The sequence below is a fragment of the Amblyomma mixtum genome, chromosome 8, assembly GCF_055824585.1.
Source record: "Amblyomma mixtum isolate Tamu chromosome 8, ASM5582458v1, whole genome shotgun sequence".
In the NCBI taxonomy this organism is placed as follows: Eukaryota; Metazoa; Arthropoda; class Arachnida; order Ixodida; family Ixodidae; genus Amblyomma; species Amblyomma mixtum.
The window spans coordinates 59,707,517-59,725,638 of record NC_143019.1 but is presented as its reverse complement, the minus strand read 5'-3'; the positions used below and the strand labels follow the sequence as shown (position 1 = coordinate 59,725,638).

Here is an 18,122-nt window from a genome sequence, read left to right as displayed (position 1 = left end):
CACCTGCTCGGCACGAGGGGGACTCCACAAGGCGCGGTGCTGTCCCCTCTGCTATTCAACATTGCCATGATGCGCCTACCCGCCCTACTGGGTGCGGTCGAAGGGGTCCAGCACGCGCTGTACGCCGACGACATCACCATCTGGGCTACGCAAGGGCGCCTGGGGGATATGGAGACCAGCCTGCAAACGGCCGCCAGCATAGTGGACCGCTATGCTCGAGACTGTGGTCTGCAATGCTCCCCGCAGAAATCAGAATTCGTGCATTTGCGTCCCTCGCGCACATGCTCGACCCAAATCAATCTCTCGTTAAAAAGCGGTCCCATTCGCGAATCCAAGGAAATCAGAGTCCTCGGACTTTTCATACACAACCAGCGACGCTGCGACACAACACTCGCCAAGCTCCGGCAGGTGGGGGACCAGGTGGGCCGCATGGTCCGCCGGGTTTCCAACAAGCGCGGTGGGTTACGATGCAAAGACGCCTTGCGGCTGGCGAACGCATTCGTGACCAGTCGAATCTTGCATTCGACTCCCTATCTCCACCTGCGGAAACAGGAGGAGGATGCCCTCGAGGTCATCCTCCGCAAAATCATGAAACGAGCGCTGGACCTCCCGGTCTCTACCTCTACCAGCCGCCTTTTGGCACTGGGGATGGTTAACACTATTAGGGAGCTTCGGGAGGCCCACCTCAACAACCAATACACTCGTCTCACAAAGACAGGGTCGGGTCGCCGCCTTTTAAGCCGACTTCACATCCAGCACACTCAATTCACAGAGGAGAGATGCCGCCTTCCCGTACACTGGAGACGCGCCCTCCACGTGCGGCCTCTCCCCACCAATATGTCCAAAGAGGATCATAATGGCAGGCGCCTGGCGCGGGCGGAAGCCTTGGACCGCCATTTTCGGAGCAATCCAGGAGTCTTCTACGTGGACGCGTCCGGCCCGGACCCCAGGGGATGGTACATGGCCGCGGTTGTCCACGAGGGTAAAACAGTAGACGCCCTTACTTTCAAGGCCCAGTCAGCAATCCACGCAGAAGAGGTTGCCATCGCTTTGGCAGCCTCTCACACCTCCTCCAAATACATAATCACCGACTCGCGAGGGGCTTGCCGTAACGTCACGCAAGGGTGGGTTACTCCCCTAGCTTATCGCATTTACCAAAATTGTAGCCGAGACTCTGATCCCGCGCACCGATCTCTCGTTTGGGCTCCAGGTCACCAAGGCGTCCACGGAAATGAGGCAGCCGACGCCGCCGCCCGCGCGCTCTCTCTCCGGGCATTTCCCACGGGACCCGACGCCGACCAGGACACTGATTTCAATCCGATTTATACTTTTAAAGAAATATGCGAGTATTACAAATCCATGCACCAAACTCTTCCCACCCCGTGCAAAGGGCTGGGGAAGGTCAACGAGCGGGTACTCCTGCGCCTGCTCACCAACACGATGTTGTGCCCGGCAACTCTGCAACATTTCGATCCTCAATTCGACGGGCGGTGCTCACACTGTGGGGAGGTGTCTGACACTTACCACATGGTGTGGGCCTGCCAGCAGAACCCATCCCTACCCCCTATCCCAAACCCCACCCGAGAGGACTGGGAGGCGACCCTGTCCGGTTGCTGCACCCTCGAGGCCCAAAGGGCCTTAACGCAGCGCGCCCGGGCTGCGGCAAACGCCAATGGGGTACCTGTCTAGGAATCCCACCTAGTGGTTGTAAGAGCGTGACCCTTCAGGTCACGACCCCCAACACCTCTCCCTATGATTTAATAAATGTTTTCACCACCACCCACCCACCGCAGCAGAGTGACCCTGGTCCACCCGATGACTCAGGGGCAAAAGACGGCGTCTAGCTTAGTGCTAGGCGTGAAGGGTAAGCACCATGCTTCCGGCCTCTTCTTTCGCTACCAAAATGTATCCGGAGTCGTGCCTTAATTTCTCCACGCTTAACGTAAGGGGCATGAGCGGGAAGCGAAAACAGAGTCAAGTGCTCCGCCTTTTGACGGACAGAGACATAGATGTACTAACCGTTCAAGAAGCCAAAGTGGAAGGGGAGGTGGAGACTGGAGGCATGGTGCAACGATTCACGTCGAGGTACTATGCAATTGTGAGCCATGCGATTGGCAACTCTGCTGGGTGTGTTGTGTTTGTGAAAAAGTTGCCGGGACTCGAAATACAGGCTTATTTTTCTTGTCAATCGGGCCGCTACGTAGTATGCGATTTTTTGTACTGCAACGTTGAGTGGCGTGTGCTATGCATTTATGCGCCAAACGTAGTGGAAGACAGGGCAACGTTTTTTGAGAACCTGCAAGAGTATCTTATTTCCGACAAACAAATAGTTTTCATGGGTGACTTTAACTGTGTTTTGAGCGCTCGCGATAAGAGTAGCACCGGAGCCTTCAGGGACAGAAGTACTGAGGTTTTAAATCAAATGATAGACGAATACGCCTTGGAAGATGTTGCCGAATGCTTAGAGGGCGCACGCGATGTGCAGTACACGCACTTTCAACGTGTCAGTCACGCGCGCCTCGACCGCATATATATGTCACTTGATTTATTGCCGAAATGTCATAAGTACAATGTTTTGCCTGTGTCCTACTCTGATCACTGTGTAGTCGAGTGCTCTGTAGGATCGAAGAAGCGAAATAACAGCTTTTCGTGGGACCTATGGAAACTAAACTCTAACCTGCTAAGTGACAAAACTTTCACTGATGCCGTGGTAAGATTAATAAAATAGAGAGGGAGGGAAAAAACGAAGTCGGGTTGCAGTGGGAACTAGCGAAACAAGACATTAAAATGAAGGCTACAGAACGGTCCACCGTTCTAAGGCACGAAGAACGATTACAAGAGAGGCAGCTGAAAGTTATGCTAGAAAAATTGTTAGCTCAAGAATGCAAACAACCGGGCATATTTATGGAAGACATCAAGAAAACAAAGCAAAAGCTGGAAACTATCGAAGAAAAACGGTATCAGGGAGCGCTAGTTCGGGCGCGAGCGGCAGATTTGGTCGCGGGAGAAACGCCCACTAAGCGGGCGCTTGGAATGGAAAAGGCGCACGCTCGACGAAACCAGATTCACGAGGTAGAATGGGCAGGCACTTCAGTCTCTGATAACGATAGCATACAGCTGGCCTTCTTTGAGCACTTTCGGACAATCTTCGCGCAACATGAAGTCGACTCGAATGCATTTAGAGACGAGTTTTTGAAAGATATGCCACGGCTTGATGACGAGCTTAAAGTAATTTTAGAGCAGCAGATTACGCAGCAAGAAGTCGAACGCGCTATAGAAAGCTTAAACCCTGGAAAGTCTCCAGGCCCGGATGGTTTAAGTGCTGTTTTTTATAAAGTGTTTAAGAGTGAATTAACCCCTTTGCTGACTTCTTTATTTAACGAAGCCTACAATCGTAATGCTCTGCCTCCATCCTACGGTACGTCCCATACAGTACTCATTCTTAAAACAGATGACGCGCAAAAACTTAAACTGGTTACAGCATATAGGCCCATCTCGCTGACGAACGTCGATTACAAAATTTTTATGAAGGTGCTAGCTGCCAGACTTCAGATGGTAATTAAAGATATTGTTGGCCCTCATCAAACGTGTGGCATAAAGGGGCGGTCTATTGCTTATAATATTCACAAAGCAAGAAGTGTGTTGGAGTGCTGTGACGCCATTGGCGCTCGTGTGGCAGTTCTCCAACTAGATTTAGAAAAAGCTTTTGACTGTGTTGCGCATGACATATTGTTTTCTATCCTTCATCATGTTAATTTAGGCACTATTATCACTGAGGGTGTGGCCTTGGCGTACAGAAATTGCACTACCAGGTTAATTGTTAATAAATCGTTGGGGGCCCCCATTAACGTTCAGCGTTCTGTTCGCCAGGGTTGCTCCCTCAGTCCTCTTTTGTTTTGTATCTATATAGAAACTTTGTGTAAGCACATTATAAGAAATAATGCTGTTCAAGGATTTCGACTACAGACGGCTGAAGTCAAGATCCTAGCATATGCAGATGATGTTGTTGGCGTGAGTCACGATAGCATTCGTAACGCGGTCGACGGGGTAAAGCGATTCAGCACTGTGACGGGGAGCAGGGTTAACTGGGGGAAGTGTGTGGGGTTCTGGCATGGACAGTGGTCAGTGACCCCGGAAAATTTTGCTAACGTGACCTGGCACACGACCCCTGTGAAATACTTGGGTGTCCCGCTGGAAAATTACCGTGACAGCGAACCGTATTGGACACGGCAGGTGCAAGAAACACGAGAAAAGGCTGAAAAGTGGAAAGCGTCCTATCTATCTATATTTGCGAGAGCCACAGTGTGCAATCTGTTTTTCATCAGCAAACTGTGGTATGTGTTGCGAGTGATGCATTGTTCGCGAATTAATGTACAAAAGTTACATCGTATTTTTGCTGTTTTTGTGTGGGCCTCGAAATGGGAGAGGTGTACGCGAACCAATTTGTTCAGAAGAGTGACGGATGGGGGACTCGGGCTTAGACATTTATTTGCGAAGCAATTGGTCAATAGATTCTTGTTTTTGCGCGGTGTGAATGATCCTTTTCTGCGCACAGTGTGCCAAGTAAGGCTCGGTAGGGCTTTGCCAGACTTTGTGATTTCAACTGAGTGTGTGACGGGTGGCATTTTTGGGTTTTTCAAGGAGATAGTTGCCAGCGTCCGATTTTTGAATGCTAGATTTTCAAAACAATATTTGAGTGATGTGAGCCGGAAAGATTTGTACAAGGATTTGTGTGACATCCTCTTTCCGGTGCCCTTGTACAGGGCCATGTACTGTGGAGGACCGGGCTGCAACGTATTGAAAAGGGTAAAGAAAATGAAGGTGCCACCGGGAGTCAAGAGTTTCTTCTTTAAGTTACACTCTGGAACTTTTCTGGAGGCAAAACAGTTATTTCTTCCTTGGGGGTCGCATTGTCTCATATGCAAACAGCCGGAGACAATTGATCATGTCTTTTTAAGGCGGAAGCCTTTAATGCCTCATCGTTGTAAGCAAGAGTTGTCGACAGAAAATGTCACGCTTTTCAATTGGTCGAAATGCTCGTGACGTCACAGTGCGCGAATTTCAAATGGGGCCAATTGTACTTTGGCTAGTAACCATGCAACCAATCAAAGGGATCGGATAGTGATGCTCCAACTAAGTTGGACTGAGTTTAGTTAATTGCTTAATTAATCAATTAGCCTAATTAAGATAGAGGAGAATGAAGAGGTCAGAAGAAAGGAAAAGAAAAGAAAGACGCGCGCCGCAGCGACAACAGCACAACAGCGTCCGCGGAAGAAGACGCTGCTGAAAAAACAGATAAGTACGAAACCGCGTTCGCTCCACCACCACGCACTTCCCCACTCAGTTCGACGTTGCTCGTTTCATATACGTTGTGTCGAACATCCTAGACAGTTCCAACAATTGACAGGTGAATGACAGAACACGATGGATAGAAATGCAATAATATAAATATGAAATAGCCTAATTAACCTTTCTAGTTAGACCGCATAAATCAATAAAACCGAGAACGAAATTGGTCGAGTTGGGGAATCGAACCAGGGTCTCCGGAGTGCGATACGAGCACGCTAGCCACTCCGTAATGCCAGCTGAATGGTTTGGAATGAACAAAGGCGCGTCTAGCTAATACGGCGTCTTCGTTCACTCCCATCTTCCCTCTTTCCCTTACGGCGAGGTGCAGGTGTCCACCCAGATATGCGAGACAGATACATTTCCTTTCCTCAAAAAATAAATTTACTGTCCAGCAAGGCGTACAGCCGAATTGGCGATGGCGTTCTGTGGACTCCCTGGCAGCGTTGCAAGACGCTGTCGCGTTCCACTCTTACAGGCGAAGCTTAACATGTTAACCTGACATCAGTAACACACGCAGACAGCCAATGGACTAGGCAGCACTTGAATCATCATTCACAACCACATTCGTGACAGAATGTTGTACTAAGGCTTTCGCCTTGCACCACTTTAGTCGCGAAAGTGACTCCTAATTTTGCACTGTTGGGAAGGGGTCTATTTTTGGGACGTGCTGCAGAGGACTTTAAAGAAACAGCTTCCAATCCACTCATACGGAATAAGGTTTTTGCCAACCAAAAACGAGGATGGGGTTTCCTTAGACTTAGTCATGCTGGTGGGCCTCCACAGTATATGGCGTTCCCGCATGGCAGGGTATCATTGTGACCCTGACGCACGGCCAGCCCGTATGTATTTTAGAGAAAGTATGCACAAGTTTCTGGAAGAACAAAAGCTAATAGTGGAGGTTCCATAGTGGTTACCAAGGCTGGAACCCCTCGTAACTTTAAGAGAATTTTAACCTAAGTCAAGCCCACTCTTTGGGATCCTGGCTAACTCTGTATAGTGTATGTACATTTTATTATGTTCTGTTTTGTAATGTCAAAGCCCGGCAATAAAAAGAAAAAAAAGGGGGCCTGTGGCGCAACGGATAACGCGTCTGACTACGGATCAGAAGATTCCAGGTTCGAATCCTGGCAGGCTCGCTCCTCCTCTTTTTTGACTTTGCCTTGGGGACCCTCGAAGGAACGCTTGAGTGTGTTCTTCAAGAACACCGCCCTCGTCCTGGGCCTGTGGCGGATTCTACTTCCGGCCACTGGCGTGTACGGACGCAGGATCATGAGCTCCCACGGAGCGGCGACGGCGGCCATCGATGGCCGCGGAAACAGGTTCAGCGCCGAAGACAAGGAGTATGAGATCTTTTTGCCGACCCTGCCCACCGGACGTGTTGTTCTAAACACAGTTTTTTTGCACGGAGATGTGCGTGTGAGACCTTACAGGGTCGAAGACTTCAGGGACGCCCTCGCCAACACTGGTGCGCTCCCCGACGTCGTGGCGTTGGGGGCGTACCAGGTAAACCACGTGTGGGCGGTAACCTTCAGCAGCCCAGAAGCCGCGAAGAAATTAGCCGCCTTGAAGGAGCTTGAGGTAAAGGGACGCCGGTGCATTGTTTTCGACCCGGAGGATCAGCAGGTAAAGCTGCGCCTGCATTGGATGCTGCACGGCGTCGCCGATGACGACATCCGGACTGCTTTCGCGGCGTTCGGAAACGTGACCGAGGTGACGCGGGAGCGTTGGCGCGTTCAAGGAATGAAAGAGAAGGGATCCACCACGAGAACAGTGCTGCTCAAGTTGAAGCCAGGTATGAAGGTGGACGACCTGCCCCACCAGGTTCGAGTCGCCGGCGAGTTAGCTCTCGTGGTGGTGCCCGGGCGGCCGATGCAGTGCCTGCGTTGCCACGGCGCGGGTCACGTTCGTCGCGACTGCAAGGTTCCCAGGTGCTCCAAGTGCAGGCGCTACGGACACGCGGACGAGGACTGCGTCCGCACCTACGCGTCTGCGACCGGGCTCGGAGGTAAAGGAGACAGCGCGGAGCTGATGGATGTCGCGGAGGCTGAGGACGCAGCGAGGGGTACCGACGAGTTGGGCAACCTCCCTGTGTCGCTGGACACGTCGGCGACTTCAAGCGGCGACGCCCCCCTTGCCAGTGGACCAGGACTCCAGCCACCAACGGGAGACTCGCCTCAGTCAAAGGAGGCGACTTCGGGGGATGCAAAAAGCCTACCAGTGCCCATGGACTTTGTAGCGAAGGAGCCTACCGAGGGTCATCGGCAGAACACCGGTGGCCGTGCGACCACTGTGGCTACGCCTGGGAAGCGTCCCCATGGAGACACCAGCCCCGACGGCAACAAGGAGGCGGCGCCCAGCGTAGAGGAACCACCAGCAAAGACGCCTCAAGCAAGGCGGGCCAGTTTTCGGCCGCGCCCTAACCTTGCGAGCGAGAAGCGCGCCGGCGACAAGGCGCCTCCCGAGCTGGGCCAGGTGCACGCTCAGGATGACGCCGGCGGCGATGGCGGCGGTGGCGTCTAGCCATGTGCTGGACGCGAGAGGTAAGCACCATGCTTTCGGTCTCTTCTTCTTATGTAAAAATGGCTCCTGCATCTCCGCTGAAAGTCGCCTCCCTAAATGTTAGAGGTCTGGCAGGAAAAAGAAAGCAAGGCCAGCTTTTTCGGCTTTTAACGGAGCACGGCATAGATGTACTGGCCGTGCAGGAGACGAAAGTCGACGGCGAAGAAGAGACCGGGAGAATGGTGCAACGTTTCACGTCCTCGTTTTTTGCTGTCGTTAGCCACGCTGTAGGCACATCGGCTGGTTGTGTTCTCTTTCTAAAGAAGTTGCCGGGGCTAGAAGTGCAAGCTCATTTCTCTTGTGTGTCGGGCCGGTGTGTCTTCCTTGACTTTCGATTGAATAACGTCGAGTGGCGGATTATTTGTGTGTACGCGCCAAATGAAGCAGAAGAAAGGGCGCAGTTTTTTTACAGCATCGAAGAACGCCTTCGTTGTGACAGACAGCTGATCGTCCTAGGCGATTTTAACTGTGTTCTTAGTGCGCGAGATAAGACAAGCCCTCGACCGTTTAGAGATGCAAGCACACAAGTGTTATCGCGAATGGTTGAGAACTGGAACATGGAAGATGTAGCAGAGTGTCTTGAGGGAACGCGTGCAGTAAAGCTCACACACTTCCAGGGTTCAAGCCATGCACGGCTGGACCGCATTTATGCATCCGTCGATGTCTTACCTGAATGTCATAGTTACGATGTTGTGCCAGTATCTTTTTCAGACCATTGTTTAGTTAAATGTTGTTTTGGGATGGTAAAGAGAGGGAATTCTTTTTCGTGGGAAATGTGGAAATTAAATAATAAACTCTTGCAGGACGAACTGTATACCAGCATAGTAAAAGATGAAATTGCAAAAATAGGCCCCGGTAAAAATATGCACATATGGCAACAGTGGGAGCTGTGTAAAGAAACTATAAAAATTAAAGCAATAGAGAGGGCTTCCTGTATACGGTTTCAAGAAAAACAGAAAGAGACAGAGTTAAAGAAGCTGCTCCATGGGCTGCTTCAACAGGAATCTCTAGCGCCGGGGAAATGGACTGAAGATGTAAGGAAAACAAAGCAAAAACTAGAATTGATGGAAGAAGAACGGTATCGGGGAGCGTTAGTGAGGGCAAGGGCAGAAGACATAGCTGCAGGGGAGGCGCCATCAAAACGAGCGCTGGGGTTGGAAAAAGCAAACGCTGAAAGGAACCACATCGACAAAATAGAATGGGGCGGTGTCTTGTCGGCGGACAACGACCACATAAAAGCAGCTTTCAACGAGCATTACCAAGCGCTCTTCGCATCCCACACGGTAGACACTATCACATTTAAAGATCAGTTTCTGGCGGCGATGCCGCGTCTTGGTGATGACGTAAAAGAGAGATTAGAAGTGGCTATCACTGAAACAGAAGTGGAGCATGCAATCGCCAGTTTAACCCTTTGTGGGTTCACCTATAATTTCCGTAACATAGAGAAAAACACTACACATTTTTCGGGTCTAGGCATCTTCAGAAATGATATGGAAGAAGTTTCAGAACAATAGCAGCAATAGTTTAATAAAAAAAAGTGGGACGCATGTGTCCCATTGGCACATGCTGTCCTTTTGAAAAAGTGGGACAACACTGTCCCATTGACTCACGCGAGTACCAAGCTGTGGTTAGTTCTGTCATTGTTTGTGGAAGGGGCCGAAGCAGGTTGCACACAGGGGTACATTACACACACCACACACAAACTTCGTGCGCGTTTCACTCCCGGAGGTGGCACACCACCTACATCTTCGCCTGTTTGGCACTTTCCGTGGGTTGTGCCCATTACCTGCAAACCTTACTTCGTCCGCAATTCCGACCATTTTTTGTAATAAGAGGGCGCACCTTGGCCAGACGGTCATATCCCTCTTCTCCTCTCTTTTTTTCTTTCGTTGTGTCATTCACATGAAGCGAGTTCATAGTTTGCTGAAATCGTTTGAAGGACATCAGCTTTGGAATTTCTTCACAATGAAAGAGAGGGTCACGGCTCCAATACTGATACAGGTGGTGCCCTGGGCACACGCTCATCAACAGCAGTGCACCAAAATATGCTCGTAACTCTTCTTTTGTCAGAACTTGTCACTTCCTTGGGTACTTCTTTGCACCGACGAGGTTCGTCTGCTCAACTATGAATTCAATCATCTCATCATCAAAATAGAGCGCGAATGCATCAACTCGCGTGCTGGCGCCTTTGGGGAGGTTTGAGAATCCCATGTCTTTGGGCTTTGAACTGTATTTAGCGGTTCATGTGTAGTCCATGCACTGCCGACCTCCTCCTCTTCTGGCTCACTCTCTCCACCTTGATCCAGCAGGAGCGCATTCCGTTTCCTCCTGAAACTTTTTTTTGAAGGAGTAGACCGCCGTTGGCGCTTGCTCATTGATGGACAAGCTTCGATTTCGTCGTCTTCAAAGCTCGAATCCGACGGCGCTAGATCAGGGACAAAGTCGTCCTCGCTGCTTTGGTCCTCGTCTTCGCTAATCTCAGACTCGTCAGGCAAACTGAAGTAGAGCGCCAGCGCTTCATTCCGCGTAAGCGAGCCCCCTGCGAATTCGTAAACGATACGAAACTTAAAATTATCAACATCGACAGCTTACTTCGTTATTCGTAGCATTCTTTCAGCATTCTATGTGCAAAAATTATGCCCCTGGAGCGCGCCCTTCACGTTCGCTTAGTGTTTTCGATCCCGTAAATCCGGCTCTGGCGCTCATAGAGACCTCTTTTTCGGGCACTCTGCGATTCTGACTACCTTATAAATCGTTTAGGGCATGCACAAAGTATTTCCCTTGAAGGACAGAAAAGGAAAAACTTACCATTCATCTCGAAATCTTTTTGGGCGCGAACAAGCGGGAGCAATTTTTCCGGCATGAATCTTCAGAAAGGAAAAAGTTCAGCTTTGAATGCTGATGGTGCCATCTACAGGAAAACCTAAAACTTAGTGGCACAGGCGTTGTCAAAGACTCAAGATAGATGGCGCGACAAGACTGTTGCCCAGAAATTCACCCGCTGCCGCGTACGGAGGTTTTTCGTGAGAGTAAAAAGCGGGACCCATCTGTCCCGTTATCCCATAAAGGGTTAAACCCCGGTAAATCGCCGGGACCAGATGGGCTCAGCGCGCGTTTTTACAAAGATTTCAAGCACGAAATTGCCCCTATCCTGAACGTTATCTTTAACGCTGCCTACACAGTAAATGCACTCCCTCCGTCATATGGGTCATCCCACACGGTGCTTATTCCTAAAACGGATCAAATAGATAAATTACGACTGGTTACAGCTTACAGACCCATAGCACTTACAAACGTTGAATATAAAATTTTTATGAAGGTTTTGGCTCGGAGATTGCAGACGGTGATTAAGGATATAGTTGGGCCACACCAGACGTGTGGGATAAAAGGGAGGTCAATAATGTCCAATATTCACAAGTTGCGAAGTGTTCTTGAGTGTTGTGATGACTCGAATGGTCGGGTGGCCATTCTCCAAGTCGACCTCGAGAAAGCTTTTGACTGCGTCGATCACGAAATTTTGTTTTCTGTTTTGGACCATGCGAATGTAGGGTCAGTTATCCGCAAGGGCGTAGCCCTGGCGTACCGAAACTGCACGACGAGATTGATCGTAAATAAGAGTCTGGGGGCCCCCATTAGCGTGCAGCGTTCGGTGCGACAGGGCTGCCCTCTCAGCCCTCTTTTGTTTTGTATATACATTGAGACATTGTGTATTAAAATATTGAACAATGACAACGTTAATGGGTTTAAGTTACAAGCAGCCGAGGTGAAGCTGCTGGCGTACGCGGATGATGTTGCAGTTTGTACGGTGGACCATGAGAGCATAACCGAGGCTGTCAAATGTGTCCGTGAGTTCTCTCAGGTTACCGGAAGCGGGGTGAACTGGGCCAAGTGCCTTGGGTTCTGGCATGGACGGTGGCCATCGAAGCCTGAACACTTTGCAAATGTGACGTGGGCGAAAACCCCAACCAAGTATTTAGGCGTCGAGCTTGATGGTTATCGCCAAAGCGAGCAATATTGGCAAGAACAGACGAAAGCGCTACGGGAGAAAGCGGAGAAGTGGAAAGGTGCCAACTTATCGATTTTCGCCAGAGCTACTGTATGTAACCTTTATTATATCAGTAAACTTTGGTTTGTTATGCAAGTTTTGCATTGTTCGCGTGTAAATGTACAGAGGTTCCACAGGATTTTCGCCGTCTTTGTTTGGGCTGCAGAATGGGAACGCTGCAGCAGAACAAACTTATTCCGTCGGGTGAAAGACGGTGGCTTGGGACTTGGACACCTCTTTTTGCGGCAAGTGGTAAACCGGTTCTTGTTTTTTCGCGACGTTTCCGACCCTTTCTTGCGCACTGTCTGCCAAGTTAGGCTGCGGCGCCTACTGCCGGAGTTTGTTGTCTCCACCGAAGAAGTTACGTGTGGTATATTCGGCTATTACAGAGAGGTCGTCGCAAGTGTTAGATTTCTTTCAGTGCGTTTTTCTAATAAATATCTGTGTTGTGTAAAACGGAAAAAGCTGTACCACGATTTATGTGACACTGTTTTGCCACAACCTTTGTATAGAGCCTTATACAGTGGAGGCCCAGGCTCAGACGTCTTAAAGAGAGTAAAGAAAATGCAGGTGCCACCAGGCGCTAAGACCTTTTTCTTTAAATTACACACCGGAACGTTGTCAGTAAAGAAATTTTTCGAGGGAAAGGATTTATTTTTACCTTGGGGTTCGCATTGTTTAATCTGTAAGCAGCCGGAAACAATAGACCATGTTTTTTTACATTGTTGGGAAGGGGTTTATTTTTGGGATGTTTTGCAACGGACAATGAAGAAAGATTTCCCCCTAGATTCGCATGGCATTCGATATTTAAGCATTGATAATGACGACGGGGTTCCATTTGATTTAATTATGCTCCTGGGTCTCCACTGTATATGGCGCTCCAGAATGGCAGGCTATCACTGTGACAGGGAAGCGCGCCCTGCCCGAATTTATTTCCGAGAGTCTATGGACTGGTTTGTCGCTATACAAAAAGCGGCTGCGGAACCTCCCGACTGGCTCTCAAGGGTAGAGCCTTTGTTGTCTTTGCGGGAGTTTTAATGTGACGAAGCCAGCCTGACGCTGGCTGAGTATGTCTTTCAATGTGTTCAGTGTCCTGTACTATTGCTTTTGTGATTTGTCTGTTCCTTTTTTTTTTTTTTTCGTGAAGTGTTGTCTTCCAAAGCCAGGAAATAAAGAAAAAAAAAAAATGTGGCGCAACGGATAACGCGTCTGACTACGGATCAGAAGATTCCAGGTTCGAATCCTGGCAGGCTCGCTCCTCCTCCTCCTTTTTGCTTTTGCCTTGGGGACACTCGAAGGAACGCTTGAGTGTGTTCTTCAAGAACACTGCCCTCGTTCCGGGCCTGTGGCGCAACGGATAACGCGTCTGACTACGGATCAGAAGATTCCAGGTTCGAATCCTGGCAGGCTCGCTCCTCCTCGTTTTTGCTTTTGCCTTGGGGACCCTCGAAGGAACGCTTGAGTGTGTTCTTCAAGAACACTGCCCTCGTTCCGGGCCTGTGGCGCAACGGATAACGCGTCTGACTACGGATCAGAAGATTCCAGGTTCGAATCCTGGCAGGCTCGCTCCTCCTCCTCCTTTTTGCTTTTGCCTTGGGGACCCTCGAAGGAACGCTTGAGTGTGTTCTTCAAGAACACTGCCCTCGTTCCGGGCCTGTGGCGCAACGGATAACGCGTCTGACTACGGATCAGAAGATTCCAGGTTCGAATCCTGGCAGGCTCGCTCCTCCTCCTCCTTTTTGCTTTTGCCTTGGGGACCCTCGAAGGAACGCTTGAGTGTGTTCTTCAAGAACACTGCCCTCGTTCCGGGCCTGTGGCGCATTCTACTTCCGGCCACTGGCGTGTACGGACGCAGGATCATGAGCTCCCACGGAGCGGCGACGGCGGCCATCGATGGCCGCGGAAACAGGTTCAGCGCCGAAGACAAGGAGTATGAGATCTTTTTGCCGACCCTGCCCACCGGACGTGTTGTTCTAAACACAGTTTTTTTGCACGGAGATGTGCGTGTGAGACCTTACAGGGTCGAAGACTTCAGGGACGCCCTCGCCAACACTGGTGCGCTCCCCGACGTCGTGGCGTTGGGGGCGTACCAGGTAAACCACGTGTGGGCGGTAACCTTCAGCAGCCCAGAAGCCGCGAAGAAATTAGCCGCCTTGAAGGAGCTTGAGGTAAAGGGACGCCGGTGCATTGTTTTCGACCCGGAGGATCAGCAGGTAAAGCTGCGCCTGCATTGGATGCTGCACGGCGTCGCCGATGACGACATCCGGACTGCTTTCGCGGCGTTCGGAAACGTGACCGAGGTGACGCGGGAGCGTTGGCGCGTTCAAGGAATGAAAGAGAAGGGATCCACCACGAGAACAGTGCTGCTCAAGTTGAAGCCAGGTATGAAGGTGGACGACCTGCCCCACCAGGTTCGAGTCGCCGGCGAGTTAGCTCTCGTGGTGGTGCCCGGGCGGCCGATGCAGTGCCTGCGTTGCCACGGCGCGGGTCACGTTCGTCGCGACTGCAAGGTTCCCAGGTGCTCCAAGTGCAGGCGCTACGGACACGCGGACGAGGACTGCGTCCGCACCTACGCGTCTGCGACCGGGCTCGGAGGTAAAGGAGACAGCGCGGAGCTGATGGATGTCGCGGAGGCTGAGGACGCAGCGAGGGGTACCGACGAGTTGGGCAACCTCCCTGTGTCGCTGGACACGTCGGCGACTTCAAGCGGCGACGCCCCCCTTGCCAGTGGACCAGGACTCCAGCCACCAACGGGAGACTCGCCTCAGTCAAAGGAGGCGACTTCGGGGGATGCAAAAAGCCTACCAGTGCCCATGGACTTTGTAGCGAAGGAGCCTACCGAGGGTCATCGGCAGAACACCGGTGGCCGTGCGACCACTGTGGCTACGCCTGGGAAGCGTCCCCATGGAGACACCAGCCCCGACGGCAACAAGGAGGCGGCGCCCAGCGTAGAGGAACCACCAGCAAAGACGCCTCAAGCAAGGCGGGCCAGTTTTCGGCCGCGCCCTAACCTTGCGAGCGAGAAGCGCGCCGGCGACAAGGCGCCTCCCGAGCTGGGCCAGGTGCACGCTCAGGATGACGCCGGCGGCGATGGCGGCGGTGGCGTCTAGCCATGTGCTGGACGCGAGAGGTAAGCACCATGCTTTCGGTCTCTTCTTCTTATGTAAAAATGGCTCCTGCATCTCCGCTGAAAGTCGCCTCCCTAAATGTTAGAGGTCTGGCAGGAAAAAGAAAGCAAGGCCAGCTTTTTCGGCTTTTAACGGAGCACGGCATAGATGTACTGGCCGTGCAGGAGACGAAAGTCGACGGCGAAGAAGAGACCGGGAGAATGGTGCAACGTTTCACGTCCTCGTTTTTTGCTGTCGTTAGCCACGCTGTAGGCACATCGGCTGGTTGTGTTCTCTTTCTAAAGAAGTTGCCGGGGCTAGAAGTGCAAGCTCATTTCTCTTGTGTGTCGGGCCGGTGTGTCTTCCTTGACTTTCGATTGAATAACGTCGAGTGGCGGATTATTTGTGTGTACGCGCCAAATGAAGCAGAAGAAAGGGCGCAGTTTTTTTACAGCATCGAAGAACGCCTTCGTTGTGACAGACAGCTGATCGTCCTAGGCGATTTTAACTGTGTTCTTAGTGCGCGAGATAAGACAAGCCCTCGACCGTTTAGAGATGCAAGCACACAAGTGTTATCGCGAATGGTTGAGAACTGGAACATGGAAGATGTAGCAGAGTGTCTTGAGGGAACGCGTGCAGTAAAGCTCACACACTTCCAGGGTTCAAGCCATGCACGGCTGGACCGCATTTATGCATCCGTCGATGTCTTACCTGAATGTCATAGTTACGATGTTGTGCCAGTATCTTTTTCAGACCATTGTTTAGTTAAATGTTGTTTTGGGATGGTAAAGAGAGGGAATTCTTTTTCGTGGGAAATGTGGAAATTAAATAATAAACTCTTGCAGGACGAACTGTATACCAGCATAGTAAAAGATGAAATTGCAAAAATAGGCCCCGGTAAAAATATGCACATATGGCAACAGTGGGAGCTGTGTAAAGAAACTATAAAAATTAAAGCAATAGAGAGGGCTTCCTGTATACGGTTTCAAGAAAAACAGAAAGAGACAGAGTTAAAGAAGCTGCTCCATGGGCTGCTTCAACAGGAATCTCTAGCGCCGGGGAAATGGACTGAAGATGTAAGGAAAACAAAGCAAAAACTAGAATTGATGGAAGAAGAACGGTATCGGGGAGCGTTAGTGAGGGCAAGGGCAGAAGACATAGCTGCAGGGGAGGCGCCATCAAAACGAGCGCTGGGGTTGGAAAAAGCAAACGCTGAAAGGAACCACATCGACAAAATAGAATGGGGCGGTGTCTTGTCGGCGGACAACGACCACATAAAAGCAGCTTTCAACGAGCATTACCAAGCGCTCTTCGCATCCCACACGGTAGACACTATCACATTTAAAGATCAGTTTCTGGCGGCGATGCCGCGTCTTGGTGATGACGTAAAAGAGAGATTAGAAGTGGCTATCACTGAAACAGAAGTGGAGCATGCAATCGCCAGTTTAAACCCCGGTAAATCGCCGGGACCAGATGGGCTCAGCGCGCGTTTTTACAAAGATTTCAAGCACGAAATTGCCCCTATCCTGAACGTTATCTTTAACGCTGCCTACACAGTAAATGCACTCCCTCCGTCATATGGGTCATCCCACACGGTGCTTATTCCTAAAACGGATCAAATAGATAAATTACGACTGGTTACAGCTTACAGACCCATAGCACTTACAAACGTTGAATATAAAATTTTTATGAAGGTTTTGGCTCGGAGATTGCAGACGGTGATTAAGGATATAGTTGGGCCACACCAGACGTGTGGGATAAAAGGGAGGTCAATAATGTCCAATATTCACAAGTTGCGAAGTGTTCTTGAGTGTTGTGATGACTCGAATGGTCGGGTGGCCATTCTCCAAGTCGACCTCGAGAAAGCTTTTGACTGCGTCGATCACGAAATTTTGTTTTCTGTTTTGGACCATGCGAATGTAGGGTCAGTTATCCGCAAGGGCGTGGCCCTGGCGTACCGAAACTGCACGACGAGATTGATCGTAAATAAGAGTCTGGGGGACCCCATTAGCGTGCAGCGTTCGGTGCGACAGGGCTGCCCTCTCAGCCCTCTTTTGTTTTGTATATATATTGAGACTTTGTGTATTAAAATATTGAACAATGATAACGTAAAAGGGTTTAAGTTACAAGCAGCCGAGGTGAAGCTGCTGGCGTACGCGGACGATGTTGCACTTTGTACGGTTGACCATGAGAGTATAACCGAGGCGGTCAAATGTGTCCGTGAGTTCTCTCAGGTTACCGGAAGCGGGGTGAACTGGGCCAAGTGCCTTGGGTTCTGGCATGGACGTTGGCCATCGCAGCCTGACCACTTTGCAAATGTGACGTGGGCGAAAACCCCAACCAAGTACTTAGGTGTCGAGCTTGATGGTTACCGCCAAAGCGAGCAATATTGGCAAGAGCAGACGAAAGCGCTAAGGGAGAAAGCGGAGAAGTGGAAAGGTGCCAACTTATCGATTTTCGCCAGGGCTACTGTATGTAACCTTTTTTTTATTAGTAAACTTTGGTTTGTTATGCAAGTTTTGCATTGTTCGCGTGTAAACGTACAGAAGCTCCACAGGATTTTCGCCGTCTTTGTTTGGGCTGCAGAATGGGAACGCTGCAGCAGAACAAACTTATTCCGTCGGGTGAAAGACGGTGGCTTGGGACTTGGACACCTCTTTTTGCGGCAAGTGGTCAATCGGTTTTTGTTTTTTCGCGACGTTTCCGACCCTTTCTTGCGCACTGTCTGCCAAGTTAGGCTGCGGCGCCTACTGCCGGAGTTTGTTGTCTCCACCGAAGAAGTTACGTGTGGTATATTCGGCTATTACAGAGAGGTCGTCGCAAGTGTTAGATTTCTTTCAGTGCGTTTTTCTAATGAATATCTGTGTTGTGTAAAACGGAAAAAGCTGTACCAAGATTTATGTGACACTGTTTTGCCACAACCTTTGTATAGAGCCTTATACAGTGGAGGCCCAGGCTCGGACGTCTTAAAGAGAGTAAAGAAAATGCAGGTGCCACCAGGCGCTAAGACCTTTTTCTTTAAATTACACACCGGAACGTTGTCAGTAAAGAAATTTTTCGAG

At 50.4% G+C, this 18,122-nt stretch overlaps 4 non-coding genes across 4 annotated transcripts; all 4 read left to right on the top strand.

Moving 5' to 3' along the window:
* Positions 1-6,412: 6,412 nt before the first annotated feature.
* TRNAR-ACG (transfer RNA arginine (anticodon ACG)) lies at positions 6,413-6,485 on the top strand. The gene has a single exon. It is a non-coding gene; the product is annotated as a tRNA-Arg (tRNA).
* Positions 6,486-13,292: 6,807 nt separating this feature from the next.
* On the top strand, positions 13,293-13,365 carry TRNAR-ACG (transfer RNA arginine (anticodon ACG)). The gene has a single exon. It is a non-coding gene; the product is annotated as a tRNA-Arg (tRNA).
* Positions 13,366-13,446: 81 nt separating this feature from the next.
* Positions 13,447-13,519, top strand: TRNAR-ACG (transfer RNA arginine (anticodon ACG)). The gene has a single exon. It is a non-coding gene; the product is annotated as a tRNA-Arg (tRNA).
* Positions 13,520-13,603: 84 nt separating this feature from the next.
* On the top strand, positions 13,604-13,676 carry TRNAR-ACG (transfer RNA arginine (anticodon ACG)). The gene has a single exon. It is a non-coding gene; the product is annotated as a tRNA-Arg (tRNA).
* The last annotated feature ends 4,446 nt before the right edge of the window (positions 13,677-18,122 follow it).